Source organism: Marmota flaviventris, chromosome 8 (assembly GCF_047511675.1).
Source record: "Marmota flaviventris isolate mMarFla1 chromosome 8, mMarFla1.hap1, whole genome shotgun sequence".
NCBI classification, from domain to species: Eukaryota; Metazoa; Chordata; class Mammalia; order Rodentia; family Sciuridae; genus Marmota; species Marmota flaviventris.
This window is the reverse complement of record NC_092505.1, coordinates 44,563,563-44,586,642: the sequence shown is the minus strand read 5'-3', so window position 1 is coordinate 44,586,642 and position 23,080 is coordinate 44,563,563. Positions and strand designations below refer to the sequence as shown.

Genomic DNA, 23,080 nt, shown 5'->3' with positions numbered 1-23,080 from the left:
TCGTCAGGATCATGAAATCCACCAGCCCAAAGTTTTCCAGTGAGCAGAGAGGTCACTGGAATGGAGACCTTTTTTCCATGTGCCTAGCTAGAAATTAGCAGCTCATTCGGCAAGTTTTTCCTTATTTTCAGAATGTCCTATTCCCTACTGCTAATCCTTGAAGTTGTTGGGAAAATTAATGGTTCTAGAAAAGCAAGTTAAATTTGAGAGTCTAACATCTGAATTGCTTCTTTAGTAGTAATTCTAACAAAGTCAATAACTCTCTAAAGATTCTTCCAAAATAAGCTGTACATGTAGATAAAAAGCTGAAGGTGCTAGGAGTGAAAGATCCCTTTTTTATTATTAGTTTGGGTACATGGGATCAAATCCAGGACCTCGTGCATGTTAGTACCACTGAGCTACACTTCCCCAAACCCAAGATAACTTTAAGTAAAACACAAAAATATTACAAGCATGTTATAATATCGTGTCACATCAAGTAGATCAGTTACATACATGAGATGGAAACAAATGAGTTTCAAAATACAAATAAATCAACATAAATAAACCTTCAAACAATTCTGATAACTTTTTTTTTTCCCAAGGGGAGAGGTAGGTGGAGACTGAGAGAAGAGAAAAGCAAGTGCATTAGGGCTTAAATCCCTAAGACAGTATATCAGACGTGGTCACAGGAGACTGCTATTGGTGCATAGGATGGTCCAGCACTCCACAGAGCATTTATACCAGGCCATGCAGTATCAGCTAGAAAAATGTACAGTATGTACATCGGGGCAGACAGCTGCAAAGAAGCCTGCATAGAGAACAGACATAGCAGGCTGGATTCTCACTAGATTAGTAGTCCCTCTGCACCACCACCCTCTCCTAGAGCAACAGGCTTCTCACTACTCTATGTTGTTTCTGCAGGAACTACAAGGAACATTCACCTTCTCTCAACACCTCCTGGATGAAACTTGGCCATTTTCATACATACGGACATTCTTGCTGTCATGAGATTTCCAAAAATGTCACTTTGAACTTTGCAAATATGCCTAATAATCTAACATCCTAACATTTTACATTTAAAAACAAAAAGGGTCTTATACTTAAGAACATAGAAAAGAGTCATTCAATGTTACCTAACTGACCTCAATCTCTAAATCTAACTCTTTCAGAGGATTCTCTTTCATACAGCCACTGGGGAGATTCATTCACTAAGTATTTATGTGATCTCAGATTATGTGGCTGCTCATGTCTGCAAAGGTGAGGTGGCCTGCACACGGAGTTCTCAGTCCTTGCCATTTTCCTCCTGCCAAAACTATGTCTGAGGGAAGAAGCCCAAAGAATGCAGATGTTTCACCTAACCTGAGCAGCCCTACTCACTGGCTACTAAATACAATTTGATAGTTAAGACTGTACTTTACCAAATGAGTTCCATCAAAGAATGTTGTTCTAAATATGCTAACCACATAATTAAAGTTGGATGATCTTGGGCAAGGCTCTATCACTGTGGACATCAGTTTCCTTTTCTACAAAATAAAGCAGTCCAACCAAGTAATCACTGGATTCTCTCTGGCTCAGAGATGCTGTGCCCAACATGAAGTTGCTACTGCCAAATGGTCTGACATCTCCCATTGAGTTTATGTGCCTCCATCCCACCCTTTATCTCTTATGCACCAAACACACACACACACACACACACACACACACACACACACATTCTTCTTCCTCTTTCTCTCTCCCCTATTATCCATTCAACAATCTTGCTAGGCAATTTGCAAGTAATTCCTACCCACATTCCCACATTTCACCTTACTATGTCTTTGCTTTAAATTTGATACCCAAAAGATTTTTAAATGAAAGAAAAACGACACACATACACCATTGACAAACAAGCCCCACCTTGAGATGATCTCTGTGAGGTCCAGCAGTCTCTTCACAGTCCCAGGCCACAGAAGCAACCATCTGTCATCTCCATGGTCCCGGGGAAAGGTCAATCAGAGTTCCTGCTCTTCAAGTCCAGGCTCTACTGCTTACTCTCTTGGACCTCAAACACCTCATTTTGCTTCTCTGGGCCTCACTTTCCCTAACTGTAAGTTGAGGTAATTGAGATGCAATGAATCCAAAATACCTACCAGTTTTAACATTCCACCCAAGAGCTCTGGAATTGCATTAAATGTAAATGCAAACCCTCACCCAAGACCTCTAGCTGATATTGGCCTTTGCCTACTGACAAACAAAAGTGACTTTTTGCATGATGTTGCATAATCAATAATAATAGCACATCAATAGGGGCTAATACTTCTAATTTGATTGTTTATTTGTTTATTTTCAGGCTAAGGAAGTTGCAGGTATCACCTGCAATGGCCTTTGGAAATCCACTGCCCTTTTTTAAAAAAAAAAAAAAAAACAATAGGCTCCAAGTTCAGAAACTTTTTAAAAATAGAAACCACACAATAAAAATATGGAGCCTGAAGTATTGAGAAAATGATTTAGGGATAGTAATACCATATCTCCCAATAAACCTTTCTTTAAAACCAATAATGATAGTAAGAAAGGGTAATATAAAGCAAAAGTAAAATTAAGCCCAGAAAAAGACTCATTTGCCTGGAATCCCTTTCAGCCGTGTAATCGACACAGACAGCAAAGACCCATAATATTCATGTTTCTATTTGCTATCCTCAACTGACACGGTTGGCCGTTTGTTTTGTTTTAAATAAAATGGGGAAGCAACAAATATATTAAATTCGTCTGCAAAAAACCCACATTTGCATGTGGAAAACAAATAAGTGGGTGCCTGAATGGGTGATTAGGCATGCAATTGCCCATCTGCACGGGCCTAGTGTCCCTGCAGGTGTGCGCTGTGCAGGAGCAGAGCATCCGCACAGCAGCCCTCCATGCGTCCACCACAGAGGGCTACAGGTGGGAGGAAGCCAAAATCCTTAGCCCCTGGACTTGTTCTGCACCACCTAGAGCTATGGTCTCAGCTCCCAATCCACCACCCTTTGCATCTTAAAGCTGAAAAACAGGAATACTTTTTAGCATCTTGTTCATTAGGTTTCTGTGAATTCTTTAAATCATAAAGGCATCCTTGATGCATGCTTAATCTTCAATGCATACTTAACCAATATCTGTTGTTTCAACTATTTTATTGGCATGTGTGACCTCTCCTACAGTCTTCACTCCAGCTCCACCAGACTCCTCTTCCTGACATGCATGAGTCAAGCACACTTCAGGTTCAAGGTCTTTGCAACCACTTTTACTCAGCCTGAAGCACTCTTCCTCCCACCCCACTCCAGGTCTCTGGGTTGCTCCCTTGCTTCATTCAGGTCTTAGCTCACATGTACTCTTATCAGCAAGACCTTCTCAGACCAAAAAATCAAAATCTGTGTCCTCTTAAACCTTTGTACCTTTAACTTCCTTTATTTTTCTTCTTTTAATAAAGCTCTTATATTTAATCATCAATTTGTCAGATCTTGTTTACAGTTGCTTCTATTCCTAAAATAGTGTCTACTATATAGTAGGTACTCAATAAAGAGTTGATAAATTAATGAGTTGTCATTATTTTTATTTGCAAACCACTATACCAGGGATCTTTTATGGAACAGGGCAGGATTCACACCCTTGATGAGCTTCTATGATACTGTAAAGAAGGAAGACTGAAAATCTGTTTATATGGCAGAGGGAAGGGGCCTGAATGCTCTAGAGGATGCATAAGCAAAGCACACTAATAGAACAGAAAAAAGGAAATCAATGGGGGTAGGGGTTAGAGACAGCCCAAATAACAGAATTCTAGCCAAGCACAGTGATAACATCTGTAATCCCAGTGTCTCAGGAGGCCAAGTCAGAAGGATCACAAGTTCAAGGCTAGCCTCAACAATTTAGGGAGGCCTGAAGCAATTTAGTGAGACCTTGTCTCAAAATAAAAAGGGCTTGGGGATGTGGCTCAGTGGTTAAGTGCCCCTGGTCAATCTCCTGTACCCTCCCCCAAAAAAAGAACAAGAACATAATTCTATGGAACTTTCTTGAAAAGAAACACAGAAATCATCTTCAAAAATATATTCATACAAAAAAGTACTAAGACATTCTAACTTAAGCTCCTTTCTTTCTTGCATCAATAATGCTAACAGCAATAGAAGATCACCTCAGATAAGTCAGCATGTCTATGTACCAAGTCTATGGAAAAAGGAAGAATCACTTTTCTCCATGAAGTCTTCATTTTAAAAGGGAAATTATTTAAATGCATACAAAAATTCTCTTCAGAAAATTTTAGACCCTCAAGACAGGGAACACATCATACAGGTTTCTGTTATGGTTTAGATATGAGGCATCCCCCCAGAAGCTCATGATGAGATTAGGAGATCTGTGACCTAATCAGTGAATTAATCCATTTGCTGGACAGTAATTTGCAAGGACTACTGTGCTGGGTGGTAACACGGGAAGGTGGGGAATGGCTGAAGAAAGCACATCACTGTGGGCATGCCTTTGGGGTTTAAATTTTGTCTCCCTGGCTCCTCCCTCTCTCCCTCTGCTGCAAACTGCCATGAGGTAAGCAGTTTTCCCTCACCACGCCCTTCCACCAGTGATGCTCTCCCTCTCCTCAGCCCAGAGCAACAGAATCAGCCAACCATGGACTAAACCTCTAAAACAGTGAACCCCAAATTAAATTTTCCCTCCTCCGAGTTTTTTGTTGGGTATTTTGCCCACAGCAACAAAAAGCTGACTTTGGAGTCCAACTTCATATTCCTTCTACCTAAATACCAGCAAGGATGGAGAACTTTGATTCCCTAAAAAGCACATTCCATCTGTGACTTGCTTCGCTTTAAAAATTGTTTCTCATACTGCCTTTCTGTTGCTTCCACCCACTCCTCCCAGAATTCATTCTGAGGTCACAAAGAACTGAGTTTTGTCCCTTCCATGTCCACAAGACCACCTCTCCTCCCTCCTCCAGCCCTTTCTCTTTTCCATACCAATGGCTTCTAGTTCCTTCTTCACCCCTAGTTCTGGGTTCTAGTGCCTACATTACTTCTTGCCTCTCCTTCTCTCCCCTTCTCCCACTTTCCCATGACCTGATCCTGAGCTGACCTACTACTCAGGCAATCTGACTCTTTACTGAGCCAAGAATTCTGTCTGAGGTTGGAAGGAAGGGTGCAAGGAGTCTGATGGATTCATGGGATAAGATGGATCTAAGCAAAACTCTTGCAAGGTTATCTACCTTTTTGACCTTGACCTTCAACTGCCATTATTGACATAAATTAGAACAGGGCAGATAGTTCCTTGGATGGCAAAGAGCTGACAATCATCCCCTGACCCCACTGTACCTCGAAGACATACAGATTTGAGGAAATACAGTAAGTCATAAACCTTCTTATCCTTCTTACCCAGCTTCTCGCCTCCCACAGCCAGCCTATTTGGGTAAATGTGCGATTGAATATGTAGATTTTAACCAGTCTCTGTATCTAAGAATTGTGTTTTGGACTCCAACTTGCCATGTAACCATGGTCAAGACACTGACAGTCAGTAAATCAAAATGTCCCAGAAGGAAAACAGATCTTTTGATCATCTGGTCTAAGAAGACCTCTTGAGGGCCTTTATTTCACTCCTTCACCCACAAACTTAGCAGACATCACTCTAAGTGATCCTGACTCAATTAGCATGCAGCCTCAGAATCCTTCTCAACAGAGTACCACAAGGAGCTATTGCCAGTACACCTCTGAGCCATGTGAAATGAAATTCAAAGCATGTATTTCTCAGATGAAGAAAACTGGAACCCAAGGATAAACCTTGACCTGTCCATACTTCATAGCTTTAGGAGCAAATCTAAAAGTACATAGGCCCCTTCCCCTGTTCCCCTAAATCACTTTCCCTCCCTTAACTCCCATTTTCTGTGAATATTCCTTGGAGTATAAAATGGTGGCTTGCTATCATTTTAAATTGGGTGAGGGACAGATAAAAGGTTTCCAACAAGGGGCAGAGCTTCACAGGAGGCAGTGAGGAAGAGGTGCATCTGAGAGGGCCTGGAGAAGGAGGGTATCTGAAGGAGCCAAGTCAGGGGTGCATTCCAAGGACAAGAATCATGTGCCTAGTAGAAATAGTGCAATAGCTACAAAGAGACCATGGAAGGTAGCAGTGGGGGAGGGGGAGTGGAGAAGACAAGATTGGAGGAGTAACCCAGGACTTTATGAAGTTTTAAGTGGTAATATTTTAAAAGTTAACTTAAAGAACTTAAGACTCAAAATGGGGGGCGGGGGAAGGTAAGAAAGGAGTGGAAGGAAAAGTAGAGAATATATCTCCATTCTCCATGTGGAAAAAAGCCTTGGCTATAAACGGATTACAGGAACACTTTCATTATGTAAAAGCCTATTTTGTTTTCATGTCATTCTTAGATGACATCATAGAGTGGCTATAGCTGTCTCATACCTTATTATAAATAAATCACTAGCTTCATCATAGAATGAGCCAAGGCCCCAGATTTAAAAGGAAAATATTAGATCATTTTTAATAACTGATATAATTCAAGCCAGTCTCCACTGAAGCAGGACGAGGTGATGTCATTCTCAAGAAGTCCAAGGAGAAACCAAGGAGGGTCAGAGCCGGGCAGATTCGGCAACATGCCACTACAGATGGAAAAGTCACTGGCAGCACCTGTGTAGGGCTGGACCCCTGGACAAGACTGTCTGACCACAGAAACTAACACACTCTTTTAGTGGGATGCCCAAAAGACCTCCAGGAAACAGTTTGTGAATATTTTTTTTTCTTTTACCCAGAGCTACTTTATTTCCAGATATCAGAAAACATGAACATCTTATGATGTTTGAATTTATGCCTTGGGAGTCATCGAGCTGAATTACAAATGTTAAGGCTTTTAGTTATTCAAGAAAACATGAAATCTGGGGTGAGTGATATGCAAATGATTCAAGTCTCTACTCAGCCAAGGGGACAGTGCAAAGTGGAGATACTGAGACAACCACCTGACACAGAAAAGAACAAAGGGTGATTTTCATCAAAGTTAGTGACAGGCGACCAAGAAGATGGAAACCAGGGACATGCACCTTCTTCACATGAAGTCCCATGCTCAACAGGCACTCTCTATATGTTTTGCTGCTTTGTGAGCACAAAAGACTGAGCTAGCCACTTTTTGCCCTGTGTGTTTTTTTTTTTTTTAAGATATAAAAACAGGTTCAAAAACTGATTAAGTGACTTAAGATTATGTAGCTAATATGCCGACTTCCGGCTCTAAGTGCTGTCTGTCATGATGCCTTCATTCAAAGATTCTATTTCTTACTAGACTTTCAGTGAAAATGAAATAATGGAGCTGGGCACAGTGACACATGCCTGTAATCCCAGCAGCTCAGGATGCTGAGGCAGGAGTATCAAAAGTTCAAAGTTGGCTTCAGCAACTTAGCAAGGCTCTAAGCAACTTAGCAAGACCCTGTCTCAAAATAAAATATAAAAAGGGCTATGGATATGGCTCAGTTGTTAAGCATCCCTGGGTTCAATCCCCAGTACGGAAGGAAGGAAGGAAGGAAAGAAGGAAGGAAAGAAGGAAGAAAAGAAACACTCTGAATGCACCAAAAATATAAAAACTATTTGGAGTTGAAAGGTGTCAAAGTAGTGAGTAGTATTGTATCTGGACAGTGAGATTTTTAATGACCAAAGTTGTGCTTTCATTTTGGCTGTAGGGCTACTAATAGCTTGACCATGATTTTTAAGTTTCCCATTTCTTTTTTTTTTTTTTTAAGAATATGAAGGTGGACTCTTAGGGAACCTGTCATCTTCCATAAAATGAATTCCTGAGCCTGGTTTTATAAAAAGACTATTTTGGTGGGGGGAAGAGACGGATGCCCTGGAAAAGAAACTTTCTGCAGACAGAAGGTATTGGCGGAGGTTTTATGTCTGATCCCGTCAGCCTCACAGCAATGCTGTATATCAGTTGTCTGTTCCTAATACAAATGTTATTCATAGTCGTGCAGACACACTGTCTGAGCCAAGTAACACTGATTTATGCAACTTTTCAGGACACAGCATGACCCAACAGGAGAAGCAGATCCCTGAAGTATAATGAAAGGGACATCAAGGCTCAAGATGGCATATTTTGACCTATTTTTCCCTAATCTGTTTCTGGGACAGGAAAGGGAATGAGAAAGGAAGCAAACTCATGCCTAAAGGTTGGGCAGACTCATTCCTAAGCAATGTGGTGGGGTGGAAGGGGAAACACTGAGAGGGATCTGAGGAATACTCCCTTTGCTATCTACTGGCTCTGTGGCCCTGGAGAGTCCTCACCTCTCCAACTCTTAGTGTCTCACCTATACAGCAAAGGGCTCAAGCAAAAACTTCCAAGTATCTCCAAACAACTCTAACTGCCAAAGAAAGTAAAAACATATTAGGTAGGGGAGCACAGCATTAATTGAAAACTTGTGTTCTCTCTCTGAAAAGTCATGCCCATTTTGTATTGTATAAATATATTTATATTATCATTTTTAAATGGAATTTTCCCCCACAAAAAGTGTTCAAGTAACATTGACCCACAGAGGTATGCTAAGTTTATTCAGTAGCTCCAGGTAACTTTTACTCTCACCTTACCACATCCCATGCAGAATGGATTATCTGGCAGGCAGCCCCTAAGACAGCCCCCTGTAACTCTACCTCTAGGTCGTCATGCCCTTCTGCAACCTCTCCCCTTGGCTATGCACTGGATGTAGTGAAACACTTGTAGCCAAGAGAACAAGGCAGAGAAAAATGTAGCCAAGATTAGGTTATAAAAGGTCTGTGGCTTGCAACTTCAGACTATTCTTGCTCATTAATGTAAGGGAAGCCAGCTATCATGTGAGTTGCCCTACAGACATGGCAAGGAACTGAAGCCCTTAATCCAACTATCTCCAGGGAACTAATCTTGCCAACAATCATATAAGTAAGCTTAGTAGTGAATGTTCCCTCATTTGAGCCTTAAAATGAGACTACAAGTCCAACAACACCTGGACAGCAACTGCCTGAGAAACCCTGAGGCACCCATCTAAGCTGCTCCCACATTCCTGACCTATAGAAACCATGAGTCAATAAATGTTCCCTGTTTCAAGGAGACATGTGTGGGCAAATTTTTTTTTACACAACAATAGATAACTAATATAGCATCAAAGTTGGAAACGTCTATTCTTGGGATCCTTTAATAGCTCCCTACGAACTCTACCATTTTTCATGAGACCCAAGTAGTAGATCATAAGAGATTCAATATCAGAAACTCTTAAAAGAAACCTTGTCCCTAAGAATGTAGACTGTGACATATACTCAGTCATACTCTTCCCATATGGACATGACCATGGATATAATTTCACTGCCTCAAAAAAGTCTGCAAGACACTTTCTATAGCAGCACATGGGTGGGCAACGAGCTAAAAATTGAAGCTCACACAGAGGTGAGATGCTCCTGAACTTTCTAACCATTCTTTCATATCACCAACATGTTTTGAACCTATCCAGACCTAGTGGGCCAGTGGCAGTCCCACCCTGCCAGGCACCTGAGCTTGAGCCATAAAGCTTCAGTTCTGAGATCAGATCCCTTCATCCTGGAAACCTTCCAAAGTATCCCCAATCCTTTCTACTCTCCCAGTCCTACATCGAGGCTTTGTGAGATCTGAAGCTATGACCCACTTCCATAAATCTTCCCAAGTTCCTAGCATATGGCCTAAAACGCATCTAGTGATTAATAAATGTGTGTTGTGACCAATATCCTCCTCATGTATATTACTTTCTTGTGAGTGTGTCTTTCTCCCCAACTACAAGAGTCTTAGGATCAGGGACTATACCTAATTCACCATGGTGTCCAAAAGATTTTGAGGTTCACTACCCTCCAGACAAACCCTGGAATCAGGGCAGAAAACAAGAACATACTTTATGAACTACGGGTAGATATGTGGCAGTAACGATGAAGGACTCTCCATCTACTTAGGTATCAGAGCCCTTCTGCCACATAGTAACCCAATGAGGGAGAACTTGAGAACCCTTCTAATCTCCTAGGGCCATTCCCAAAGTAGAATAGAGGTATCTGTACTGAAATATAAGAATATGGAAGAAACAAGGACAAAAAAAGAGCTAGCTTTACTATTTACTTTCATGAATGGTGAACACAACTTCCTGCAAAAAGTTAGTGAAGAGCCACAGATTCTTGGAGACTAGGTGGGTCACTGCTCAAACCCAGCGAGTCTTCTAATATAAATTTGGGAGCAAATAGAAAAAAAGCAATAAAATCTGGCTAAACAGATGGTCACAAATACCCAGAAACCACCTGACCAAGTATTTGTAGAGAGCCAAGACATTCACCTCTGTCGGAAGTGACCAATGTTTTGCTTCCGGCAGAAACTAATACCTGATACTTCTCAGGACCAAAGAGGAAATATTAAAACTGAAAGCCCTTGGCAACAGTCAACAGTTGTACATAGGGATCAACAGAGGGAAATAATTTCCTTCCTGACTCCCCCTGGGCCAGTCATGCCTGGAGCAGAAGGTGTGATTATCTAACCAAACGAATCAAGAGTCAAACAACCAGACATAGCTTCTCTGGGGTCTCAAGCACTGTGCATCCTTGGTCTCTGGATCCACCTCCTTCAAGCTCCCACTGCCCTCAGGCAAAAACAAATGTGAAAGTCTTTACAATACATAATTATATTTCAACTTTAATTATCATTATCAAACAAGGCTCCAGATCTAGCTGCATTTCAAGACTGAGGATGAGTTAGTGCTCATCCAATCTTGAGGAAGACAGGGTATTGGTATTGGGTTGGGAGGTCAGGGTACAAGAGCATGTGACTATGCACCAGAAGCAGTGTTGGGTAGTTGACTTATCATCTTATTTTTCTTTACATTTAAGATGAATCTTTAAAGAAAAAACTGTGATAACATGTCACATCCAGACCACACTTCATCATTTAGTAGAGAGTTGGGCATCTATGAACACACTTGCTCTAAACATCATGAGAAGCAGGCAAGGCAACGATTACTGCCTCTGATTCTGAGAAAGGGAAAATGAGAGCAGAGAGATTGTTCTTTACCACATCCCACCAGTGTCTGCCCTTGTAGGTACTCACAGACTTCCAAAGCCATAATGGTCCCTAAAGTCTCTTCTTGTTCAGTCATTTATTTCACTCACAAAACGAAGCAGTCCAGCCTCACTTGTGCAAACATTCCTATGACTGATCAACAGAGATTCAGCCAATACCTGGTAGAACACCCTCAGGGAAAGGGACATACTACCTGTGGATTTATTCCTTTTATCCATAAAGATGCATGTGCACCTGTTATGTACCAAGCACCCCACTCAACTACAAGGATACACACGTGAACATGAAATTCTGCCCCTCCACTGCCTGGGTTCTTCAAGCCCATGGTCATGTGCACCCCAATGTCCTGCCTTTTCATGGGATCATTCCTGCATTTGCTGGGACACCATTTCTGGTCCTCTCAGCATCCTCATGTAGAGCTCAGCAGGCTAGTGTCCCTTTCAGAAGGTGAGCATGAACTACAACCTGATACGCTTTGGAGGGCCCCTAGATGGGTAAACAGGGATGCAGAATGTCCATGGTTGTCCACATACAACCTCTCCTCCTCTTAGTAGTACCTGGATATTCCTTGAGGAGCCGCTTGTTCTCCATTGTTTCGTGGCCACGAGGTTCAGGTAGGATTGTCTCAAAATTCAATTCATACTCTGTTTCATACATGCCAATTAAAAAAGTCCCATCTGCTTGGCCTCAGTGACTGGTTCAGCACTCTACCATATTCTCACAGGATTACTGTAAAGAAGGCTCTCTTTCCCTCAGATAGGAAGGAGGATGCCGATAACCTGGGCTAAAGCAGGCAAATAACTCATGACCATGAGGTACAACATCCTGAGGATGAAGCCGACACACAAAAAAAGCCAGCAGAACAAGAATGCAGACAAACAGCAGCCCTGCTCAAGCTGAGCCTGAAGTCTACCTTAGCTCTGGATTGGGCAGTTTCCAGGTGTTCTAAGTTTGCAGGATCATCCATCTACCATGTTCTAGATACCATATTCCCCTTAATATAGTCTGAAGCTGCACTGGCATTTTAGAAGACAAAAGGCCCAAAACTAGCTTACCAACCAAAAAAACAAAAAAAACACCACCAAAAAAAAAAAAAGAAAAAAAAAAAAAAACCCTCTGGGTCTTTTCTGCTTGCTTCTGTTAAAGCAATCTCTCCTAGTCTGTCATTACACACTTGAGTTCTTTAAATCTAAGGGCCAGGCTTCATAAACATCACAATTTAATTTTAAACACTGAGAAAACTTAACAGGTGGAACAGCTAACACAGATTCCCATTTCATGCTTAAACCTATGCTAGCGGGACCATGTTTGAGATTTTAACAGATTACAATGTTAAAGAGTCCACGTCAAAGAGCTCCAGCCTTTTATGTTATGTAGATCAGCAGGCCCATGGAAAGTCAGTTGCACATTCATTAAAAAGACAGAGTGACAAAATGCCAACTACAAATTCAGCCACACTTTTAAATGAAGTTACATTTTATCAATCACAACAGCATCTGCTCTGTTTTGAAAAACTACACCACAAACATGGTGAAGCATATTATTTACGCACTATAATGCCAATGCTTGGGCACAGAGGGTTTGGCCCTCAACATGGAAACCACAGAACTAGAATCCTAAGCGGAAGCCTTAGCCAGAATTCCCCAACTATTTCCCTCAGCTTTCACCACAGCTCAGGTGATTGGTCGTCTTTGCCATGTTTGTTATTTATTTCTTTATTTTTTTTTTTTTAAGAATGTGATGTTCTACTCTACCCACTAAACACAGATGTTCCAAGTTGCAAGGGAAAGATAACCTTACCTGGTGGCCCTTTTTCTTCCTCAGTGAGCACCAAGAGTCACAGTCAGGGCCATGGCAATGGAACTCCACAAGCTCATTAACATAAAAGCTCATCCCCTCTGCTAAGCAAAGCTAGCCTCCCCTACCTCAAAAAGTTGTGAAAGTAAAGTGAGGTCCCAAAAGAGCACACCTTACAAAGGAATAAAGGAATAAACAGAGACAGTAATATTGCTTTCTTTCCTCACATTTGCTCATATCGCTGTTGCCTGACATTTTCATTTTGGTCTCTCAATTTCAAGAACACTTCTTTTCATGTCAAAAGAGAAAGAAAAAAGCAATACAATTACTGGCAATCTAAAATCACCACTACTCCAAATTTTCCTCCAAATTCTCTGCTTGCCACCTTCCAAGAGCTGAGTCTTGCCTTTGCTTTGCCACACATTTTATTAGCATTATTATATCTTGTCTGTTGCCAACAAAATCAATTTTTTAACAGAAGGACATTTTGGTCTTCTCTGCTTCTGAATCCGAGTTACTGGTACCCAAGCTTTACATGAAAACCACTGAATTTTAAAATTCATTAAATCATGCACATTGAAAGAGAAATGTCTTGTTTTCTGTGTAGGACTTACCAACTGAGGAAAAATATCTTCCCTCCAATGAGTGAACAGTGGAAAAAGCACTGGACTGGGAATTGGCGGACTGGATTCTGGCTTCACTTCCAACTCCGAGTCTCCGTGTCCCCACCTGTGGAAAGTGAGAGGAGTGTTTACACATCCCCAGGGTGTTACTGCTTCTGAATTCCTCAGGTGTATGAAGCCTGATTGACCACAGCGACAAAACCAGGCTTGAAGTGCACAACTCTAGTGGCCTACCTCTACGCCTCCTAAACCAAGATCAGTTTCTAGCACTTTCCATTTTAGTATTTTCTCTCAGAATGTTGAGGAAAAACAGTTTCATCCCAATAATGGCAAAGAAAGACAGAACTATTAGACACATTTGAGACAAGAAAAAAATAACTGAAGTATGCCAAATAAAAAGAAATATGAGTTGGAAACAAATTTCTAACTCTGCAACCTCATGACATCTCTAAACTTCAGTCTTCTTGCCTGAAAAATGAGAGCCAGCGAGCCAAAGAGAGCTGGAAAATCTCAACACCTCTTGGTAAATTCTCATTACAGGTTTTATTTCATTAAGAACTATTACTTCTTTTCTAAGAACTATGCAGTGTATATTCCAGCACACAAGTATTCCAGGGCAGGGGCCTCCTGTAAAACTTCTCCTTTGTGTTCAAAAGGGAAATTCAAATACTAGAAAATCTATCACCCCCATTCTATTGCTGTGATTGGAAACATTTACCCCCTCCTACAATTGCTTCATGTATATCATCTCATTCAGTCTTCAAATCCCTGTTATGTATTCAAAGTTGGGAAAGAGCTTAAAAATGGTACACCTCAACTCTTCCAACTACCAGGAAGAGAACCTAGGAGCCAGGGTAGGGTGGCCATTCAGAGCCCACCATGGGTGGCAGACGGTCTAGGGCTGGATCCACTGGATCTGGTTACTGCCCTTACTTTGAGAGACGACATGAATTAATCAGGCCTTTGACCATATGATGATCAAGTAAGTCTTGGAGCAAAACCCAAGCCTCTGAACACCTGCATCAACGTTCTCCCAGTACACACCAGGGGCAGAAAGAAATAAAAGAAGGAAAATGAAGTTTAATCAATTTCCACTGCCTTATCTGCCCTGTTGATTTTCCTCAACACTGGTGGTCTTCAAGAACATCAGAAGTCTCAAGATTATTTCCACTGAGAGGCACAATTTCGAATTTGCTGGGGAGTGGATTTTTAGGAGGCCAAACTTAGTACAATCTCATAGAAAACAAAAAGACAATCCCCCATCTCCCAAGCCCCGTGAAACCAAAGTTTCTTGCAGAGAGAGAATAAAATCAGAACAGTTTCTACAATAGCAGCAAAAGACACCCGACTTCCCAGATTTCTAAACTTCACAGAATGGAATAGCTCTCCACCCTTGGCCCTCGGGAAGTCCCATTCACATACTCTACGCCTTCCCTCCATGTACCAACAAAAGCGGTCTCCCTTTTCCATAGTCAACTTCTTTTAATATTTTTTTTTCTTCTTTTCCATAAAGAGAACAAGCAACTTTGCTAAAGAACCGCTGTGAAATGATTGAAGTTCCCATGCAAACAAACCATTAGCAGAGTTCAAATGCAATTTAAATTACCAGTTGTTAAAGTGCTCCTCAATTTCGCGGTAAGTTTCCAAGGAGAATTACATGCTATATACTATTTAATTGGTTGTTTTCTATTTTTTAACATCCATTTATCCCCCCCCACCCTTACATTTCAGAAGTATCTATAAAAGCTTCCCTTTAAAAAATTATACATTGTTGAATAGATTAAATCTAAAGATTGAAAAGTATCAGAGAAACAGCTGCAGGATTACGCAGCTCCGCAGAAATTGATGGTTTTGACACCAGAAAACATGCAGAATTTTAAAATCTTAGGAATCACCTAGCAGGGCCCTCACTCTTTACAAATGAAGACACTGAGGTCCTGAAAGCGAAAGGAAGAGCTGGCCTCAAGTCCTCTCTCTAGTCAGTGTCAGATCCAAGATGCGACCCATGGCTACTAACTTCCAGCCCTCTGCCACCTCTTCCACAGGGTGGCCCATAAATCACAGAAAATGGTAAGAAATAGTCAGTGAATTTCTTTTTCCACTATTTTTTTTAAGAAAGTTGAAACCCTTTTTAAATATACTCTTGACCACTAAGGTGGAGATGGGCAATGGCAAATCTCTCTCCGAAAAAAAAGACTGATGAATGAGTAGAGCCAAAGGAGCTCAGAGTAGACATGTCATGAGCAGAGAGACTTGGCAGGAAAAGTCAAGATGTTTATCCAGATTTATTAAGCAAGTGATGGGTCATGAGACTGTAGGTTTCCACTGCCTTATCTGCCCTGAATTAGTGGCTGCCCTGGAGGAAGAGGAAAAAGGATCAACGAAGTAAAGGCAGGACTTGTCACATCTGTAAATATAAGGGGTTTCTAGAAGCCATCAGGAACACACTTTGAAGTTCAAGACTTTAATGCTGGACTTGCATAAATGATTTTTAACCTCTCAGAGCCCAAGCCTCTGCACTTGCAGTACAGGGCTCATAACATCTGCCAGTCTGAGGGCAGTGCCCATTTCCTACAATTTCATATTCCGCATGTCCAACACAGAGGCTGCACACAAGACACTGATTCATGCTCACCTCCTTCAAAGACTTCTACAATTTCTCAAAGCTTATGCTTCTGATTTATTTGTTCTCAAACTGAGTATTACAAGTCATTTATGTTCTATTAGATATCACGTGTCCCCTGAAAGTAAATTCATTTATGTTGTCATTTAAAACATAATATTATACACGAAGACAAACTTCTATCTTGGTATTTTCCTTCAAATGCAAACTTTTTGAAAACATTATTTAGAAATAGCTTCCAAATCCAGTTTTTGAAACACATACTGTAAAAATTTCAATTTCTCGATCAATATTTCATTTAAACTTTCAATCAACCCTTTGAGAAAACTTCCCCCAAATTGCACACTGATCAAAGTGAAGATCAGGGAGATAAGCACCTGTTCAAGGTTTGGGGGCTGGTTGGTAATAAAGCTGGAATCTGAACACAGGTCTTCAAAAAAAAAGAAAAATCAAGCTCCATGACACAGGTTTTATTAATTGCAGTTACAAGTTATGATATGGACAGTTATTCTGAGGACATTAAAAAAAAAAAAAAAAACATTTTCACATTTCAAGATCTTTGGGATAAAAATATTGGCCACATTTTCCAAATAAGTAAAAGGTTTCACCTTAGAAGCATGCAAATCCACCCTGAATTCCACCTTGCTGTTATGTTCTTAAGCGAATTTAAAAGCTCAGAGACTTGGCACTAAGCAGACTTCTAGTATGTGGGAAACAGACTTGGGAAAGGTTAGGAATGAGCTAATATCAGTCCAATTCAAAAGCAGAATTCAAATGGCTGGGCTCATGACCAAATACATCATGGTTAGTAAGCCTACAGTGGGCCCCAAAACCCCTCTGGAGTAACTGCTAGCTGACATGATGGCAAGTTCCCTGCCCTCATCAGCAGATGTGTGCTAACACCTCCCATCCTTGATTAAGCAGTGTGTGGACACAGCAGGTAGAGCTGCTGAGCTTGACAGGCTAGAGTTCTCCAAGACCTCACAACATCACTGGGAATTGCTGGCCCACGAGACAGGATGAAAAGACAACAAAGGTACAAGTCCACCCCATGTCTTATTTAGGGTCTAGAAGTTCTTGGCAGATGATGGGACTTCTAAACTGAGCCTGAACACTCAAGAGGATCTTCATATATGAAGAGGAAGAAAATAGGCTTAGGGGACACAATGTGCAAGAGCCTTGAGGAGGAGGAGTTCAGGGTGTTCTCAGGGACAGTGACTAATCTGGGGAGGCCAGTGGAAGAGGACTGAAGGGATGTGGTGGGGTGTGAGGCTGGAAAGGATGCTGTAGCCAGGACATGGAGGACTTCGTGTCCTGGGATAAAGCATTTGGACTGTGAGACTCCTCAGGAGCCACATTTTGGGAAATGATGCAAGAGAAGGTTAAATGGTAGAGCCATCACCTTAAGAAATAAACCCCCTTTCCTAGCCAGCCTCCAAGCAAAGCAAGGTGGGGTGTCTGGAGGGAGCTTCTGAAGGGACCACCTCCCCAGAAGGGAAGGTGGCTCCTAAAGCTGCCCCTGACCCACTCCGCCACTGATCCTGTCCGCTAAGTCTGAACTCTCACACATAAACAAGTGGAAGACTCTAGAAAGAAATCAAATTTGTTTCAACTAAGACCACAACTGTGCTTTCGGGGATCTACCAGCACTAGCCAGCTCAACTCAGGAAAAAGTCTAGGCCCGTCTCCCTCTATCTCCCAAGAAGTAGGAGCCAGCATCTGTACAACTTGTCCTGTATGTGTCTCAAGATCCAAATTAGAGAGCTCCTAGTAAAGCCTAGCACATGACTAGAACCCCCACCCAGCAGTGAGCCTATCCCAATGCCAACGGTTAGATTGTATGGAACCTCTGTTCTTTAAAGGTCCTGATAGCAGTTCCCATATGTCCAAGGCCCTAGGAAGACGCGATACTCTCTTTCCCTTAAGCAAGTCCCCATTTTGGAGAGAGGAGACAAAGTTGGAGAGGACAAATGCCAAGGAAGAACAGATAAAAAAGCAAATTCTCATAACACACTGTGACATGGGGTAATCCTTTATACACATTTGATGGCTGAAGAAATTCAGGTTCACATAAGTTAACTGACAGCTAGAAAACATCACCACAAGATCTAAATCTAGATCCCATATCCATATGCACCAGACATTTATACTCTATTGCCTCACAACTGTGGTGTGAGTTAGCAGAACAGGGAAATCACATTTAGTGCAAGGGATTGGATGGTGTGGGAGCAGATGGGGATTGGGCTGACTTTCTTCAGAAGACAGCATCTATGCAGAAGTCTATAGGAAAGAGCCAGAGTTCTGCAGGTAGAGATGAGAGAGGTCATCTCAGACTAACAGAACATCTTGAGTTAAAGCGTGGAGGTAAGAAAATGTAGGGTATTCTCTAAGAGAGGCAGGGAATGTATCTGATGTAAGGATGAGTGAGCAGGGCCATCAATGAAGTCCATGGTGGACAGGTATTAGTGTTCAGTTATGAGGCTCTTAATACTAGGAACAGGGAATCTTTGCTGAAGGTCATTAAATACTAGGGAAAAAAATACATTTCAAAGTAGCTCTGTGGCAATGGTCAGTTCTACTTGGGATCTCTGCTCCAGTGCTAGGGCTAAGAAAATAGCCTCACAGGACCCAGGTAAGGATCAGGAATAATGGGCCCTGGGTTTTTTTTTTTTTTTTTTTTTTTGGGGGGGGGGGTGTCAAGGGACAAAGGGAAACTGTTCCTTGGCTTTGACTTTTTGAATAAGAAAGTCAACACCTATTTCATGGACCCTGACCTTGAAAAAAGTTGTTGGAGCTCCTTAAGTAAATTCCAGGCCCCCATCAGGGCCCAAGTTCCTCCAGCTGGTGAACACAGCATGGAAAATAGAATGGAAATCACAGAATCAAAGGAACTGCACTCCACTCTTAGATTTTCCACTTATTAGCTATGGAATCTCGAGCAGAGTGCTTCCTTTTAACATGGGCACTGTCTGCCCATGTTTGTAAAATGGAGACAATAATACTCAGAGCGCTAGGTTCTTGTGAGAACAGCTCAGCTGTGAGACTGAATAGGGGGACGTGTATTTCTACTTGTGAGCCGGCATGTTTAGAATAGGTGCCCCTCCTCCTGAAAGCTGCCGTGTTGATAGAGGTACTATAACAACTGTCCAATTCTCCCAGAGAAGTGGTCTAAATCTGGAGTTGTCAACAATTTTTCCCCTGTTGAAAATTGAGCTGTATTCCCCAGACAAGTCATTACATCTTTTTGTGCCAAATTGTTTTCATCTTTTAAATGACCCAGTAATCCCACTTTGGGCAATATACATAAGGGAATAATCCAAAAGGAAAAAAGAAGGCAATTTGTTCAGAGATGTTATTCATAGAGCTATTTCTAGCTCTTTATATATCCCTCTATTATAGCACTTATCTCACTGTGCTGTAATTATCCACTCCCCTTCCATACGCCTCCAAATTATCTTTGAATCAATCCCCAGCACCTAGCACAATGCCTGGCATACAGTAAGAACTCAATAAATGTTTGTTGACTGAATGGATAACATGAAGGAAGTTTTAAAAAGAAACTCAAGTGAGCAAAAACAAAAGAGATGAAGTTAAATTGATTTTTTTTTTTTTTTTTTTTTTTGAGAAACCCTTGTAACTTAACACTGTAAACTATTTGAAGACTGTGTGGAAGAAGCCTTGGGAATGATTTTTAGATTATTTTGTTTATGATCTCTGAGGATCTCTAGGCTTAAGCCAATTGTAGTACAAGGAACAACCAAGGGCATGAGGTCACATGCAGGTGGCTTTGTCCTGGTGGCTGAAGTGCAGGGCTCCTTAGGAGTCCTGGATTCTAGACTCAGCCACTACAGTGACCAATTTGCCAAATTCTCTGAGACCAGTTTCTACACTAAAAAATGGAATATTTTCAGGAAAGCCCAGACCATTAAAAGGAACCACAAGCCAGGTATGGGGACACATGCCTTTAATCCCAGCAACTTATAAGGCTGAGACAGGAGGATCACAAATTGGAGGCCAGCTTGGACAACTTGGCAAAACTCTCTCTCAAAATCAAATTTTTTAAAAGAGCTGAGAGTGGCTTCTGATAGAGCCCTCCCTGGGTTCAATCTCCAGTACTGCAAAAGAAAAGGAATTAAGGGAGCTGAGAAGGGCCAGCAAGTAGAAATTCAAATGCAAATGAAGGCTGGGAAGTGGGAGGTGCCCTACTCAACCACAGTCCTCTAGCCTTGGTAATGTGTTGAAGCCCTAAGGAGCTCCCACCAAGCCTCCCTGGCCCATCCCAGGGGGCAGGGGGCAGAGATAGAAATTTCTACAGAGATTTTGAGTGGGACTGTAGAAAAGAGGACAGGCCAAGAAACAAATAAGAGCTGGGGATGTAGCTCAGGATGGAATTGTGCTTAGCACACACTAGTCCCTGTGTTCAATCCCCAGCCGTGCACAAAAAAAAAAAAAGAGAGGAATATGTTAAATAAGTCCCATAAAGTCAACATCACTCAAAAAGTTCCACATTCTTGGTGGGAAAGAATGCTTTATAAAAATACCCAAGGAGAGCAAAGGAAGCGGCACATTCTGCAGGGCTCATTTGGGGGCATTCCAACAGCTCTTAGCCAGGAAATCAAGTAGGAGGCCACTGCCCTCCATTCCTAGGCCAGAAGCTCAGGGTTAGAAACCAAAGCAGGGAGCACACACACACTCCTGGGTCCCAGAATTCCAGCTGCTCATCTGAGCAACCCCAACTGCACGTGCTTCCACTTCCATCTGGGTCAATTCAGCTTACCATTTCTCTGGAGAAAATTACAATTGACAATCACTCCAAAACATGTCATGAACCTATCTGCTTCTCTCCTGCCTGGTTGCTAGAGCCCTCCTCAAAGTAAACCGCCTCTCACCAGGATTTTGAACCAGTCCCCTGCTAGCCTTCTTACTTCTGCTCTTGCCCTTTCCTTACAATGCAACTGCCCCTATAAAATATAACACAGATGGTCCCCCTGGACTCAGGTCTCTACCTGATTAACATCCAGTAGTTCCTACTGGCTCTGCTCTCCTGATTCTCCCCCTGCAGCCTTTGACCTGCTGCCACAGCCACACACTGACTCCCAGTTCACAGATCTGCACTGATGGACTGTCCACCATCAGAATGTCCTCCCCCTGTGTTTGCAGTGCAGACTCCTTGTCACTCAGATCTCAGCTTAAACACCACCTACAGCACTCCACACTTACCATCCTATGCCCTTTGTGAATTCTCTGGATTGCTGATCATAACCTCTTAATTCTCTCTTCATTTCTTATCTGCCCTCCCCACACCACCACCTTTCTAAAGTGTAAGTTCCAAGGGATCATTGGTTTGTGCATTTAATTTTTCACTCTAAAGCCTCTTCTGGGACACTGCCTAGAATGGTATGAGGCACAGAAGTGGGACACAATAAAGATTTAATGAAATTAGATGAATGCATGGCACAGACAGGAAAAACATGACAGATGACCTGAAGGAAAGTAGCCCATGCTGTGGCTGACATCTTGGGATGACATCTTGACCAGGATCATTAAGCAGGAACAGAATCTTGGAAAGTTCTCTCATTTCTCCAGGATTTGGTTTTCTCACAAATGAAATGAGGGGAACAGCACCTGTCTTGCAGGAGTGTCAGCAGAATCAGAGGTCAACCTGAGGGGTGTTTAATGGAGGGCTCTGAGCAGTCTGAGTGTTCACTGTCATCAGCAGCAACCTCATCCTCCAGGTGAGATCAATGAGCCTCAGAAAAGAGCAGGGCACTGCCCAAACGAAACATGTCCTAGCCTGCCTCTGCCCACCATGCTGCAGACGGGATAGGACACACAACTGCATACCACGCCATTTATTTACATTGAATCCTTTTTTGGAAGAAGGCAGACTAAGTACCTGACAAATGGTGCATCTAGTTCATAATTTTTCTTAATGTAAAAAAGTGGGGAAGAGAGAGAGTTAAGTAAGGTAAAGTAAGAGGACTACAAGAAGAACGAACATAAATCTCATACCATTTATGAAAGGCAGGATTCAAATCTGGCTCAGAGCGACCCAGAGGCCAATACAAAACCAAGCAAAATACCTGTATAAGCTCTTAGGAACACCGAGTTTATTGAAATGTCACAACAATGTGTGAGGAGTTGTCACTATCCGGTTGAGCAGCACCCTGTTTTGACACTCGCTCACTAGCAAGGGTCTAATAGCTGCTTACTCCCGAGCACATGAATTTGGAAGTCAAACTGCTTGGGCTCAAATGCCAAGTCACTAGTGACTGTGACTGTGGGCAACTTAGCTGCTCAAAGCCATAGTTATCTTCCTATAAAATGCACACATCTTACCTCCTATAAGATGCAGGTTAAAAATAATAATACATAAATGGACAAAGTATGGCATATACGTACAGCAAATATTTATTTATTCAACCTTATTAAAGGGAGAAATTCTGACACATGGTATAACAGGATGGACTTTGAGGACATCACAGTTAATGAAGTAAACCAGGCATGCACGCATGCTCGTACGCACACATACACACACACTATTGTATGATTCCACTTAGATGAGGTCCTTAGAAGAGTCACACAGACAGAATACAGAGTTCTGATTGCCAGGGGCACAGGGATATGGGGCTTGTTGATTGTATGTACAGAGGTTCAGTTTTACAGGATGAAAAGTTCTGGAAATTGATTACACAAGCAAAGTGAATGTGCCTAACACCACACAACAGTAAATTAGAAACAGGATGCTCAATTTTACTTTAAGTGTATTTTATCAAAATTTAAACTAAAATAATAATAGAACCCACTTTTAGACAGCTATGGAGGTGATTTAATAAGCATTTAGTATAAAGCCCAGTGATGGGCACCCAGCAAGAAAGCAATTGTGCCAGTTGTCCCTATTACCTGCATTAGTACACACATTGGTATTACCAGCGCTGACCTCCTAGTGGCCCTGTCCCCAGCACCACAGCAGAAAGTGCCCCCAAACCTCCATTGTTCAAGGCAGTT

The 23,080-nt window shown here is 41.9% G+C and overlaps 1 protein-coding gene across 8 annotated transcripts in view; it reads right to left on the bottom strand.

The window, feature by feature from the left end:
- Lpp (LIM domain containing preferred translocation partner in lipoma) overlaps positions 1 to 23,080 on the bottom strand; it is a 655,361-nt gene that overhangs the window by 578,750 nt on the left and 53,531 nt on the right. For all 8 annotated transcript variants that reach the window (XM_071615170.1, XM_071615174.1, XM_071615175.1 and 5 more), the window contains exon 2: positions 13,441 to 13,555. The gene's annotated coding sequence lies outside the window, so the exon portion shown is untranslated. The remainder of the gene's footprint in view (positions 1 to 13,440; positions 13,556 to 23,080) is intronic.